This window comes from Micropterus dolomieu, linkage group LG06 (genome assembly GCF_021292245.1).
Source record: "Micropterus dolomieu isolate WLL.071019.BEF.003 ecotype Adirondacks linkage group LG06, ASM2129224v1, whole genome shotgun sequence".
In the NCBI taxonomy this organism is placed as follows: Eukaryota; Metazoa; Chordata; class Actinopteri; order Centrarchiformes; family Centrarchidae; genus Micropterus; species Micropterus dolomieu.
Genome location: NC_060155.1, coordinates 29,792,998 through 29,803,736, shown reverse-complemented (window position 1 = coordinate 29,803,736; position 10,739 = coordinate 29,792,998). Strand labels below are relative to the sequence as shown.

At 37.6% G+C, this 10,739-nt stretch overlaps 1 long non-coding RNA gene across 1 annotated transcript; it reads right to left on the bottom strand.

The window, feature by feature from the left end:
- Nucleotides 1–610: 610 nt before the first annotated feature.
- On the bottom strand, nucleotides 611–8,334 carry LOC123972045. Its single transcript, XR_006825347.1, has 6 exons — nucleotides 8,086–8,334; nucleotides 5,043–5,139; nucleotides 4,868–4,917; nucleotides 3,358–4,405; nucleotides 3,214–3,264; nucleotides 611–3,108 (listed from the first exon to the last, which is right to left on the bottom strand). It is a non-coding gene; the product is annotated as an uncharacterized LOC123972045 (long non-coding RNA).
- Nucleotides 8,335–10,739: the final 2,405 nt, after the last annotated feature.

The following is a 10,739-nucleotide window of genomic DNA, read 5'->3' as shown; positions in this document are numbered from 1 at the left end:
CTGGTTCTTCTCACACCATAACTTAAACTTCTTGCAAATGGACACTTTTTCGTCTTCATTCTTGCATCTTTCCAGTTCCTTGGTCTTTTATCACAGTATGCATTATCTACCTATCTATATATAAAGTATACATGTTTTGATACAGTACATTCTCTGAAAATTTAGACTTTGTTTATGGATAAAATAACCTGACAGTCACTTTTAGATATTTCATTTACTGGAATAACCAACAAATCAAAGATGTTCATCAACACATTGCCAAAAAACAGTCTTGATGTTCACTGATTGCCAACGTCGCCCACAAGGGTCAAATAATACACAAAGATATTAATTAGATAAACACAGTATAAAAAGTATAGCAAGTTCTCAAATGTATAGCTTCCCATGGTAAATGTTCTCTACTGCCCACCCAAATAAATTTTTAAACAAATTCAAGTATTATTTTCTGATATTTCACTGCGGACGACAGACAATTTTGCAGAGATTTCCATTATACCATCTGTCTGAACACAGGGCAAATGTGAAAAGAATAAAAGAACAATCTAGAATATTTACAGTTGCTGGCGTTCCCATCTGTTTATTTTTTATTCTCCAATAGAATTAAAAAAAAACAAAACAAGATACTTAGCATTCACTTATCAGCCAGGCAAGGTAACTAGAAAGAAAGGTATGTGAATAAAAGCAGAAGTAGCTATCTGTGCGTAGTCCATGAATACAACTGATGATAATCAACAGACAACCCATGTTCCAGTCAAAAGGAAACAGAGCAACAAGTTCCATTGATTGGGAGAAAAGCCCATCTCTGACTGAATTATACCTGCTCCAACACTGAGCAGACTGCAAGCTAAGGCTGCTCCTTCACACATCTCTTCTATCCATCATAAGCAAGCCATGAGTGATCACTGGTTACACCTGTCAACAGTTTGGCCACAGGCAGTGCAAATATTATTTGCCCAAAATGACTACTTTTCAGAAACTCACAAAACAGCTTTGTTTTCAGGATAGGGTTAGGCTGGGGGGCTTATCAGTATTTGCCCCAAGAAATACAGTATAAATAAATTCTTACCTCATTGTTGTCCAGTGACGGCCTTGTGGTTGAATTTGTACTTACCTTTCAGAGTGCAGAAGGAGTTCAAGCAGCCTACATTAGCAACACGCTACAGCAACATTCGGTGGTCTTTGTCACATGTCAGTGGCAAAACAACTTTTGAAACAACTTAATGGTCCTTGGAAACATTGAGCTGAAATGTCAGAACATGAAAGGCCTTGTGCTTCCAGTTGGCAGAACAAATGAGGAGCAACAGTTGTGTCTTCCTTGTTAAATATGACCAGAAAAATGCCAACAAGCAATAAATGTGGCTGTGGAATTGTCAATTTTCCAAATTGTCAAAAGAATTAATAACATTTAAATAATGATCTGATCACCCACATCATCATCATCTTCATTCCAGCAACATTTCAGTGGACAGTTTAAGTGCTCACACTGTATGACACTGTATGAAAACAACTTCAATCACAGCCACAAACAGAGCAGAAAGGCCATTTATCATGGCAGCAGCGGCCAACATTTCTAGGAGAAGCACTGTCAACTAGCCCTGATGCAGAACCAACTGGAGAAAGTCATGTTGTATATTGTGAATTAATACAAAGACATATTTTCTTTCCTTTTACAACAAGCCCACATAATGTTGGCCATCAACCACAGTGATTTACCAAATTAAACTTGTCAGTCAGTAGCAAAAATTCATGTCAGCTGGAAATCACTAACATAGCAAGCACGGTCACCGCAGAAAAATAAACTGTTCAACTTCAAGTAGAAGGTGCAGTAAAGAGCAAATCACTGGAGCTCTCTGTTCACGACAAACCACAACACAAAGCCATGAACCAGCAACACAACGACAGCACAAGAAATACAACAGCATAACAAAAATGTTCTTACCTTAGAGTTGTTCTGCAGTTGCTTGAATTTGTACCTCAGTGATGAAGCAGTCCAACATTAGCCAACATCATGTTGGTGCAGTCTGTGTTACCACAAAGCTAGTTGCAGTAACATTACTTGTTGTGTCTCTGCAATGTTTTTAAGTCTGTGGCAAAAAAACCCCTCAAAAATCAAACTACACTGTAGCGTGGTTAGCTCACTTGGTAGAGAGCCCTCTACTGCAGTGGCCCAGGTTTGAGTCCAACCTACGGCCATTAGCTGTATGTGACCCACTAAATCTCTCCCCTGTCCTGTTTCTCAAATAAAGACAAAATGCCCCCAAAAATATCTAAATAGAACAAAGACAAAACGGACTCCTACAGCAGTAGTTAAAGCCAAACGGTTCAAATGTAACTCAAGTTGTAAGAACAGACAGCTAAAACTCATCTCTCTAATGTCTTCATTATCTTAAGTGATCGCGTGACGTGACAGGTCTAACTACTTCAATTACAGCTAATCATAAACTGTTAATTAATGCAGTTAATTAATAATGAAGTGATTAAACTTAACACAAGCTCACAGCTTGCCACAAAACAACACATTAGCACTAATATGTGTACAAAAAATAGAAGAGTAAAAAAAATTATTACCTTAAAGGCATCCTCAGTGACGGACAGTCCGGTTGTTGTACATCAGTAGTGACGGTTCAAATGTATAACTTACCTTACAGTTGTCCTAAGTGATGGACAGTCCAATATTAGTTGGCATTGTTGGCGCAGTCTGTGTTAGCGTTACAGAACCGCAACAGTACAGTAGTTAGATCAGTAGTGTAGCCACTGGCTACTCCTCAGGTGAACTGGATGTGCCAACAGAATAAACTCTGTTGCAGGAGGCACATAAAATAACAAAGCCGCAACCGAGAAGAGCACCGGGAGTGAAGTCGAGAGCAAACAATCTGTGCACACACACACAGAGAGATGGGCTTTTTTGAGAGAGAGAAATTGGGAGGAAATTTATTTATGCTTCTCCATGCCCATGTTTCCCTGATGCAAACATAGGTGAGGGAACACAGCCTCCACATCCCTTGTTCTCATCCTTTTACAATCCTTATTTATCTTAACACTTACTTGTAACGTCTTCTCTTAGCTACTTTTCACACAGCAATGATGTCCCAACATTTGGAATTGCATCTGTAAAAACAAAACAATGTAACCACTGGGAAATCTTATTTTCATAAACAATATGACCTTTTTGTCCATTCACATTGAAGAACTGTGATTGAAGTTATCATTTACCTTTGTTTTCCAGCAGGGTCTCTGATAGAATCTCTTTACTGGACCTGCATGCTGCGCAAAAAGTAAGAAAAAATGTCCAAAGACACTTTAACAACAGCAGTATTTTACACAAGAAATACAACAGTATAATCAAAATGTTCTCACCTTTAAGTCCTGCAGTTGCCTTTGGCTTGAATTTGTACCTCAGTGACGAAGCAGTTCAACATTAACCAACATCGTGGTGGAACAGTCTGTGTTACCAGAAGGTTAGATGCAGTAACATTATCTTGATGTGTCCCTGAAATATTCTAGCTCTGTATTAAAAAACTTTAGGTTTAAGGTAAAGATTTCGCTGAAATGTTCAATTCTCAAAGATGAAATCCTTCTGTGTCTGGTTAGCAGGAGGAGTAACAGGCTTCTCTTATCGAATCTGAACAGAAAAAAATGCAAAACGCTGTAAAATGATCAACTTTCCAAAGTCCTTATCGAAACACTTTGTGTCCTCTCAAGATCATTTTTGGTTGTACAGAGATAGTTAGTGCCCAGCAATTCAAATTTAGCTCAGACAGACAGCTAAAACCCATCCTAATAATCACTTCATTATCATAACAGCAACGTTACAGAAATGGCTTTAGAAATCGCATTACATGCCAGATCTAACTACTTCGGTGACTGCTAATCATAAACTGTTAAAAAACTGTTAATATAATTATTAAATAAATTCAAAGTGATTAAAAGTGGCCTAAAGTGCACTTTACACAAGATCACTGCTTGCCACAAAACAAGCAGTAACACTAATATTTGTACAAGAAGCAACAGTAAAAAATGTATTTACTTACCTTACAGTAAGTAAGTGTCCTCAGTGATGGACTGTCCAATGTTTAGTTAGCATTTTGCTGGCGCAGTTAGCTTTATATTACGGTAACGCAACAATACAGTAGCTAGATCAGTAGCGTAGCCACAACAAAAAACTTTGGCTACGCATTAGAATAAACTCTGTTGCAGGAGGGACATTACCGGCCTGCATTCCAGGCACTTCTTGCAATCCGCAACCGAGAAGAGCAGCGAGAGTGAGGTCGAGAGCACACAACCTGTGCACGCACACAGACCACCTTTTTCCATCCTTATTTATCGATGACAGACTTACTTGTAACTTCTTCTCTTCACCAGTCTTCACACAGCAACAATGTCCAGACATTTGGAATAGCATCTGCTAAAAAAAAAAAAAAAAAAAAAAAACACACAACAACAACAAATGCACCCACTGTGAAATCTTATTTTCATACACAATATGATCTCTGTACGATAAGATTGCTTACAGGGACATAAAGTTAAAAAAAGTTCTGCCATCTGAGAACATTACTGCCACACTGATAAATGCAAAGAAATATATTATGTTATAAAAATGATACTGTTTTAAAAAACTGTCTTGTTAAAGTACAATTCATTATGAATTCAGTTTAAATGCTTCAAAAACAGGAGGTGATCTACATAAACATTTTGCCAGCAGAATATTCAGTATGTCAGTCTTTGCTATCTCAAACAGAGATACCAGGTAAGCAAGGTCAGATTTAGTCATTTTGGGGCCTGAGGTAAACCCAGGCATGGAGCCCTCCACGTTGCTGGTTCTCCCCCTTTTTCAATCCTTATATATCCTTATCTAAGAAAGACTTACTTCTCTTCAGTCTTCACACAGCAATGATGTCCAGACATCTGGAAGTTCATCTGTAAATAAAACAAAGAAAACAAGAAATGCATGATGAAACCTTATTTTCATACACAATATGACCTCTGTACAATAAAATTGTACTTGTCGATTCACACAGAAGATCTGTCACAGTATCATTTACCTTGGTTTTCCAGCAGGGTCTCTGGTAGAATCTCCTCACTGGACCTGCTTGCTGCTGCTCAAACTGGATAAGTTGTTTCTGGTCTTCTGTCTTCAATCTTGTGTAAGAGCAAAGAAAGATAACACACAAGACACCGAAAGGTAAATAATCAACATAATATACGTAAAAATATTAACCTTTTCTTTTTGCCTGTCTTTCTCTTCCTCTCCATTGAATGCATTGTTCTGTTGACACTGGTTGATTTTTTCTTGCTTTCGCTCCCTAATCAACTCAGGCTCCAGATGGTTTATTCCATAGTTACAGAAGATTTGGTGAAAGAATAAAGGAATACAGACGAAGACTCACACCAGATTTTACTTTTGCATGGACCAATAACGAGCTGGGACTGTTACTGAATTTAACACGGGAGTTAAAAGCGGCTGTGGCGGCGTAAAACAGACTGGGAGTTGTTGCAAAGTAAACGGCAACATGCACAGTCCAAGAGTAGGCAGATGAGCGTTATTTGCACAGTACAAAATATTTTAATAAAATTATTAAATCAGCAGCCTTGTGTTTCTGCTTTGAATGACTTAAATGACCCAATCAGAGAGCCCAACGTGAGCGTCCGCATCATCGTTTCTAGTCCTCCCTTTTTGCCCGACCTCACTAAAACACTCTCGGCAGAGTTTCCAAACTTCTCCGTTTCAGGACTTTGTTTTTGCCAAATTAGTCTGGACGGGAGATCCAAACGTAGCAAAGGTCTAAAGTAATCAGAACAGTGATGGATGCATTAGGCAGCTTCAGTAAGAACTGATATTACTGAGACACTACAGAAAACTGCAGATGAACATTTAATATCCAGGAAGCTGCAGGATGAACCTGAACTATAAATGAAAACAAGAGTTGATTTTATTTGATTTTAAACATCTTGCTGCTTGTTTACTGGGTATATTTTATGCCTTTATTTTTTGAAATATGCATTACTAAGATTTTTTTTTTTTCAAATCGTATTTTTAGTTATTATTAAAACTCTCAAAATACGTCACTTGTAAAAAAAAATAAATAAATAAAAAAAAAGCAGTGACTTAATATTTATTTTCCAAATGTTTCTTCATTGCCCCTGTGTTAAAAGTAATTTCTGCACCGCTGCTGTCATGGTAACATATCATTACACAATGCATCATCTAGCGTTCAGCCATTTTTCCTGTTTACTTTAGATTTAGATTATATAATTATATTTAGATATATAATTGCTGGCCTTTGCTTAATGGTTAGTCCACCTCTGTCCCCAAGCGCCTATCACAACTGCGTGAAACAATCTGAAGCCATTTTACAGTCAAGTCATTCCATCATATTTTATGCTCATCCACCCTGCTTGTGAAGTATAATTTTTTTATCTGAAAAATAGCTCCCAACAAGAAAAGTTTTTTTGCAGTGTGAAAAACATGCAATGCAATTTAAATATGGAACAAACAAATGTGCAGTGTCCAAAAAAAGTAACTTAAACTACTGATATTGTATATCAGTATTGTATAAGTGTACATAAGTGTAGCCTGTTATAACCGCCAATTTCAAAGCCCCCGAATGGACGTACGGGACAATAAAATCCAGATTATTGAGCAATACTTTCCCCATGACATCATGCTGCCCTTTTTGCAAGTGAACCAGAATTTTTAAACAAAACCACATGAGTGCTGAGCTCCTCTATTCATTAGACAGAAATTCTGGGGCGGGGAAAAGCAGGAAGCTTTCGACTCACAGGCGGAGGGAGCATGCTCTGTGCGCATTGCATTGGGTGCTGACGGCGGCACCGCGCAGAAGACCGATCAGGGATAAAGTCTGATTTCAAAGAGAGGCTATGTTCGTACAACCAATCTGCACTCCCTACAAGAGCCTGTTAACACCAAGAAAGGTGCAGTGCTTTCTGCGACCAGGTCAAAATCGAGGTCAGCCACGTTTAAACCTTTAACAAACCGTACCAGAGTTTGTTAAGAACCGGACTGAGACCACCTCTCCAGCTGGGTCTCGGTACGGTTGTTTGGTCCGCAGCTGAGCGTGATTGCTGGATTCACACCTGCCCTTAAGAGCCCACTGTTCCGCCTTTTGCTATGTGAGCACAAAAGGTGTGATGGTGAGTTTCCAGTAGCCTAAATGTCGATATTCAGTCTTTCAACCACCAGCCTATTTGTGCTCATCTTATGGCATGAATGGAGTTTTCGTTTCGTTGCTTTATGAAGTTAATTTAGAACAATGTTTGGACACTTTTGAGTGTGTTCAATTTATTAATCTCATTTTTTGAAGTGACGAGTTTTTTAAAGTGAGGTGGAACGACCCGTGTCTTTTATTGTGGAAACACCGACACAGCTGAGCTGAAAGAATAAGGCTGATATTTTCATACAGCTCATAAGAACACATCAGACTACGCCTGTTCATTTAGACATTCACACTGTCTGCGATTTCTATCTCCCTGCATGCAGTGTTACTTAGACCAGGTCGTATTTCTGTAACATCACAGTTTGCTCTTCGTCTGTAAAATATGACCCCAGGCCCCAGATGAAAAGGACTTGAAAGATTTTAATGTGAAAGCCAAAACAGTCCAAATCTGTGATTCTGGGTCTCAGAAATAGGCTGTTAGTCCTCACCAAATTCATTTGACCAGAAAATGCAAAACACCATCTCATGGTGTGATAGTGTAAATTAATCATTATATTTATTTAGATGTAATTTTTCCTTTGACATGTTTCACCACTCTATTCATTTTTACTACATCTAATTTGTTCCACGTTGACTTGGCAGGCGACATGAACCTACACACCTTCATCTAATCTCTCTAAAAAATAGTTTAACGTTAGTTGTTTATCAGTAGGGCCAAACAGTTTTAGCATAGCTGCTAACATTTAGCTAACCGCGTCGCTGACAGCAACAAATTGCAGTATAGAAACATTTTTTTTAAATACTGCACTCTACAGGAGCTTTGTCACAAAACCACAACACAAGACAAACATCTCTTAAGTAATCTGTTTAAAAGTAAAACGGGTTTCTGAGAGTTTACTACCTTTCTTACCTGACGTTAGCGACGTTAGCCAGCTAGCTAGCATCGTGTTAGCCTAACGGCTAGGTGTCTCTCAACTTGGCGGTCAAACAACCCTGAACTCTTTGTGTGACACCCTAAAATCCACGTGACTCTGGCCCGCAAACATACACACGGCCAACCTTCCTGAAGTCATGAGCTTTTCAAAGAGACACTGGAACAGCGAATGACCGAAGCGGCGTGTTTCTCCATCGGCTCCTTCAGCACCGACTCCGCGGTTCAAACTTTGTTGCTGAGCGACTGTTTGACTGACAGCCGGGAACGTTCGAGGCGCGTTCAGTGCTCGTGAGAGAATCAGCCAATCACATCACAGATTGACCTTCACGTAACATGACTGTGTAGTTAAAACCTGCAAAAAGTTGAATTTATATCAGCTGAACGAAACACTGGTGCATTTATTTCGGTCTTGGCCACATACCAAGAAACTTTGGAGCAAAGCCTCACGTTTTATTGTCCATATTTACCCTCAATTTGCATTGCGGTGGGAAAATGTGTTGTTTGGATTTACTAAAAACGATGATAATGTCATAAATTTGCTTATTATTTTAACCAAATTTTATTTGCACAAGTCAAAATTCTTAATCTTATATCAAACATATATATGTTCTTTCAATATCTGAATGCACAAACAAAAAAGCTGTTAACTCACATGACCTCTGTAAGCTTCACAAGATAAGCAGTTACATTTTTATTCTTTTGCCTTTGTTTAGATTATATTTTATTTTTAATGACCCCTTGACTTCGCTGGCTTATTTGTGATTTGTCTGTAGACTTAATTGTACAGAAGATGTTGTTTACCTGCTGTATGTCCTGATTTAGAATAAAGTTTTGAAGAAAAGAAAATACATGTATAGTTATATACTGAACATATACTTGAATAAATATATGTCTAATTGTAATATTGTTTTTAAAAAAAAACTTTTACAAGACACTTTATCTCATGATGTTCTTTTTATATTTCATGTTGCTCAGTTATATTGTAATGACGTTATCTATGGTGCCTGTTCCAACAAAAATACTTATACTTATTATTACTATTATTATTATTTGAATTGGTCATAGGTGTCACTCTGATTTTGTTGCCATGACTTTTTAAAATGATAATTTGTTTTTAAAAAATCTGAAAAAATAGCTTGCAACAAGAAAAAAGTTTATTTGCACAAGAACAAAAAAATGCAATGCAATTTAAATATAGAAGTGCATTGTCCCAAAAAAATAAAAATAAAATAAATAAAGACTATAAATTTGTGCAGAAAACTTCTCCACAATGCAGGAAATCAAGTGCTTAATGGTCAAAATGGATCCCCAGGACCTCCACTCATATCATTGATTATTTCTTCAAAATACTAAAAAATGTTTTCTCATCTTGTTCTGATTAACCTAATATTGTGTCTTGAAATGTCTTGTGAGCTAAGTGTATACACCCCTAATCTGAGCCCTTATATTCTCTGTTTACCAACTCTACTATTATTTCTATTCCTTTAACACCTTGATGTGCAAGCCAGTATTTATAACGAAGGATTTCCCCCTTGAAATTGTTATTATTAGTGTTTTTATTGTTGTTATTTTTATTGTTGTAACCATCATTAAAGCTATTTTTATAAAAATAATCTTCACATTTAAGTTTAATACATCTACATGTATATGTTTGTGAAGTTTGTTGTTATCAATGTTATATTTTGTTGTTGCACTTTTCATTTATTATCAGTCAAAAGTTTTTTAATTGTTTTAAAAGGATCTACAGTATTTTTTTCACAGTGTTAACCAACCCTGTGTGTAAAGTTGACTAACTTATTTTGTCAGTAAAGCCAATATAAAACAGTAAACAAGTACCAAATAAAAAATTAGTATAAGCAAGGTAAAATAAGTTTATTATAAACTGTGTGCAACAACATTTTTTGTAACTGTTGGCCTGAAACATTTGATCACTTCCCCAACTCTCCCAATATTTAGATTCAATGGACATTTTTGAATTGGTTATTTTTGGAATTTATTTGGAAACCACACCCAACACAATTAAATCACTTTTGACGTACAACACACAGTATTCAAAACCTGCTTCTACAAGCTGAAAACGATCTGAGCTGCTAATTTCCCAGCTGATTCATGGGTTGTACTTTTTCATCCTCTGCATCCAAAAAAGGAAAACAAAAGCGCCTTCCCACTTCACACAATAGGGCTTCATCCAGGACTTAATTTGTGTGTAACAGTTCCTAAGAAAAGCCACATGGTGGTGCTATTGTCACATCAAAAAACAAACATGAAGCCTGCAGGACTCATCCAAGGTTAAAATGAAGGGCAACTGGACTTGGTTGAAGCTACTGGAAGACGTTTCGTCCCTTATCCAAAGGACTTCTTCAGTTCTGACTGACTGGCAGGGAAACTCAGCTATTTAACCTCAGTGGGGTCGTTATCTCGGGTCATCGATACCGCTGGTTCGTTAGTGTTCCTTGTTGCTGTGACGACAGTCGTTACAGTCGTTGAGATTACCTGTGGCCAAGACTGAACGACCATCGTTGGTATCTTCACCTGAGGCCAAGACTGAACGACCATCGTTGGTATCTTCACCTGAGGCCAATAGGTTACGTTTGTTGAGTTTCCTGGGAAGTGATGAAAGGACAGCATTG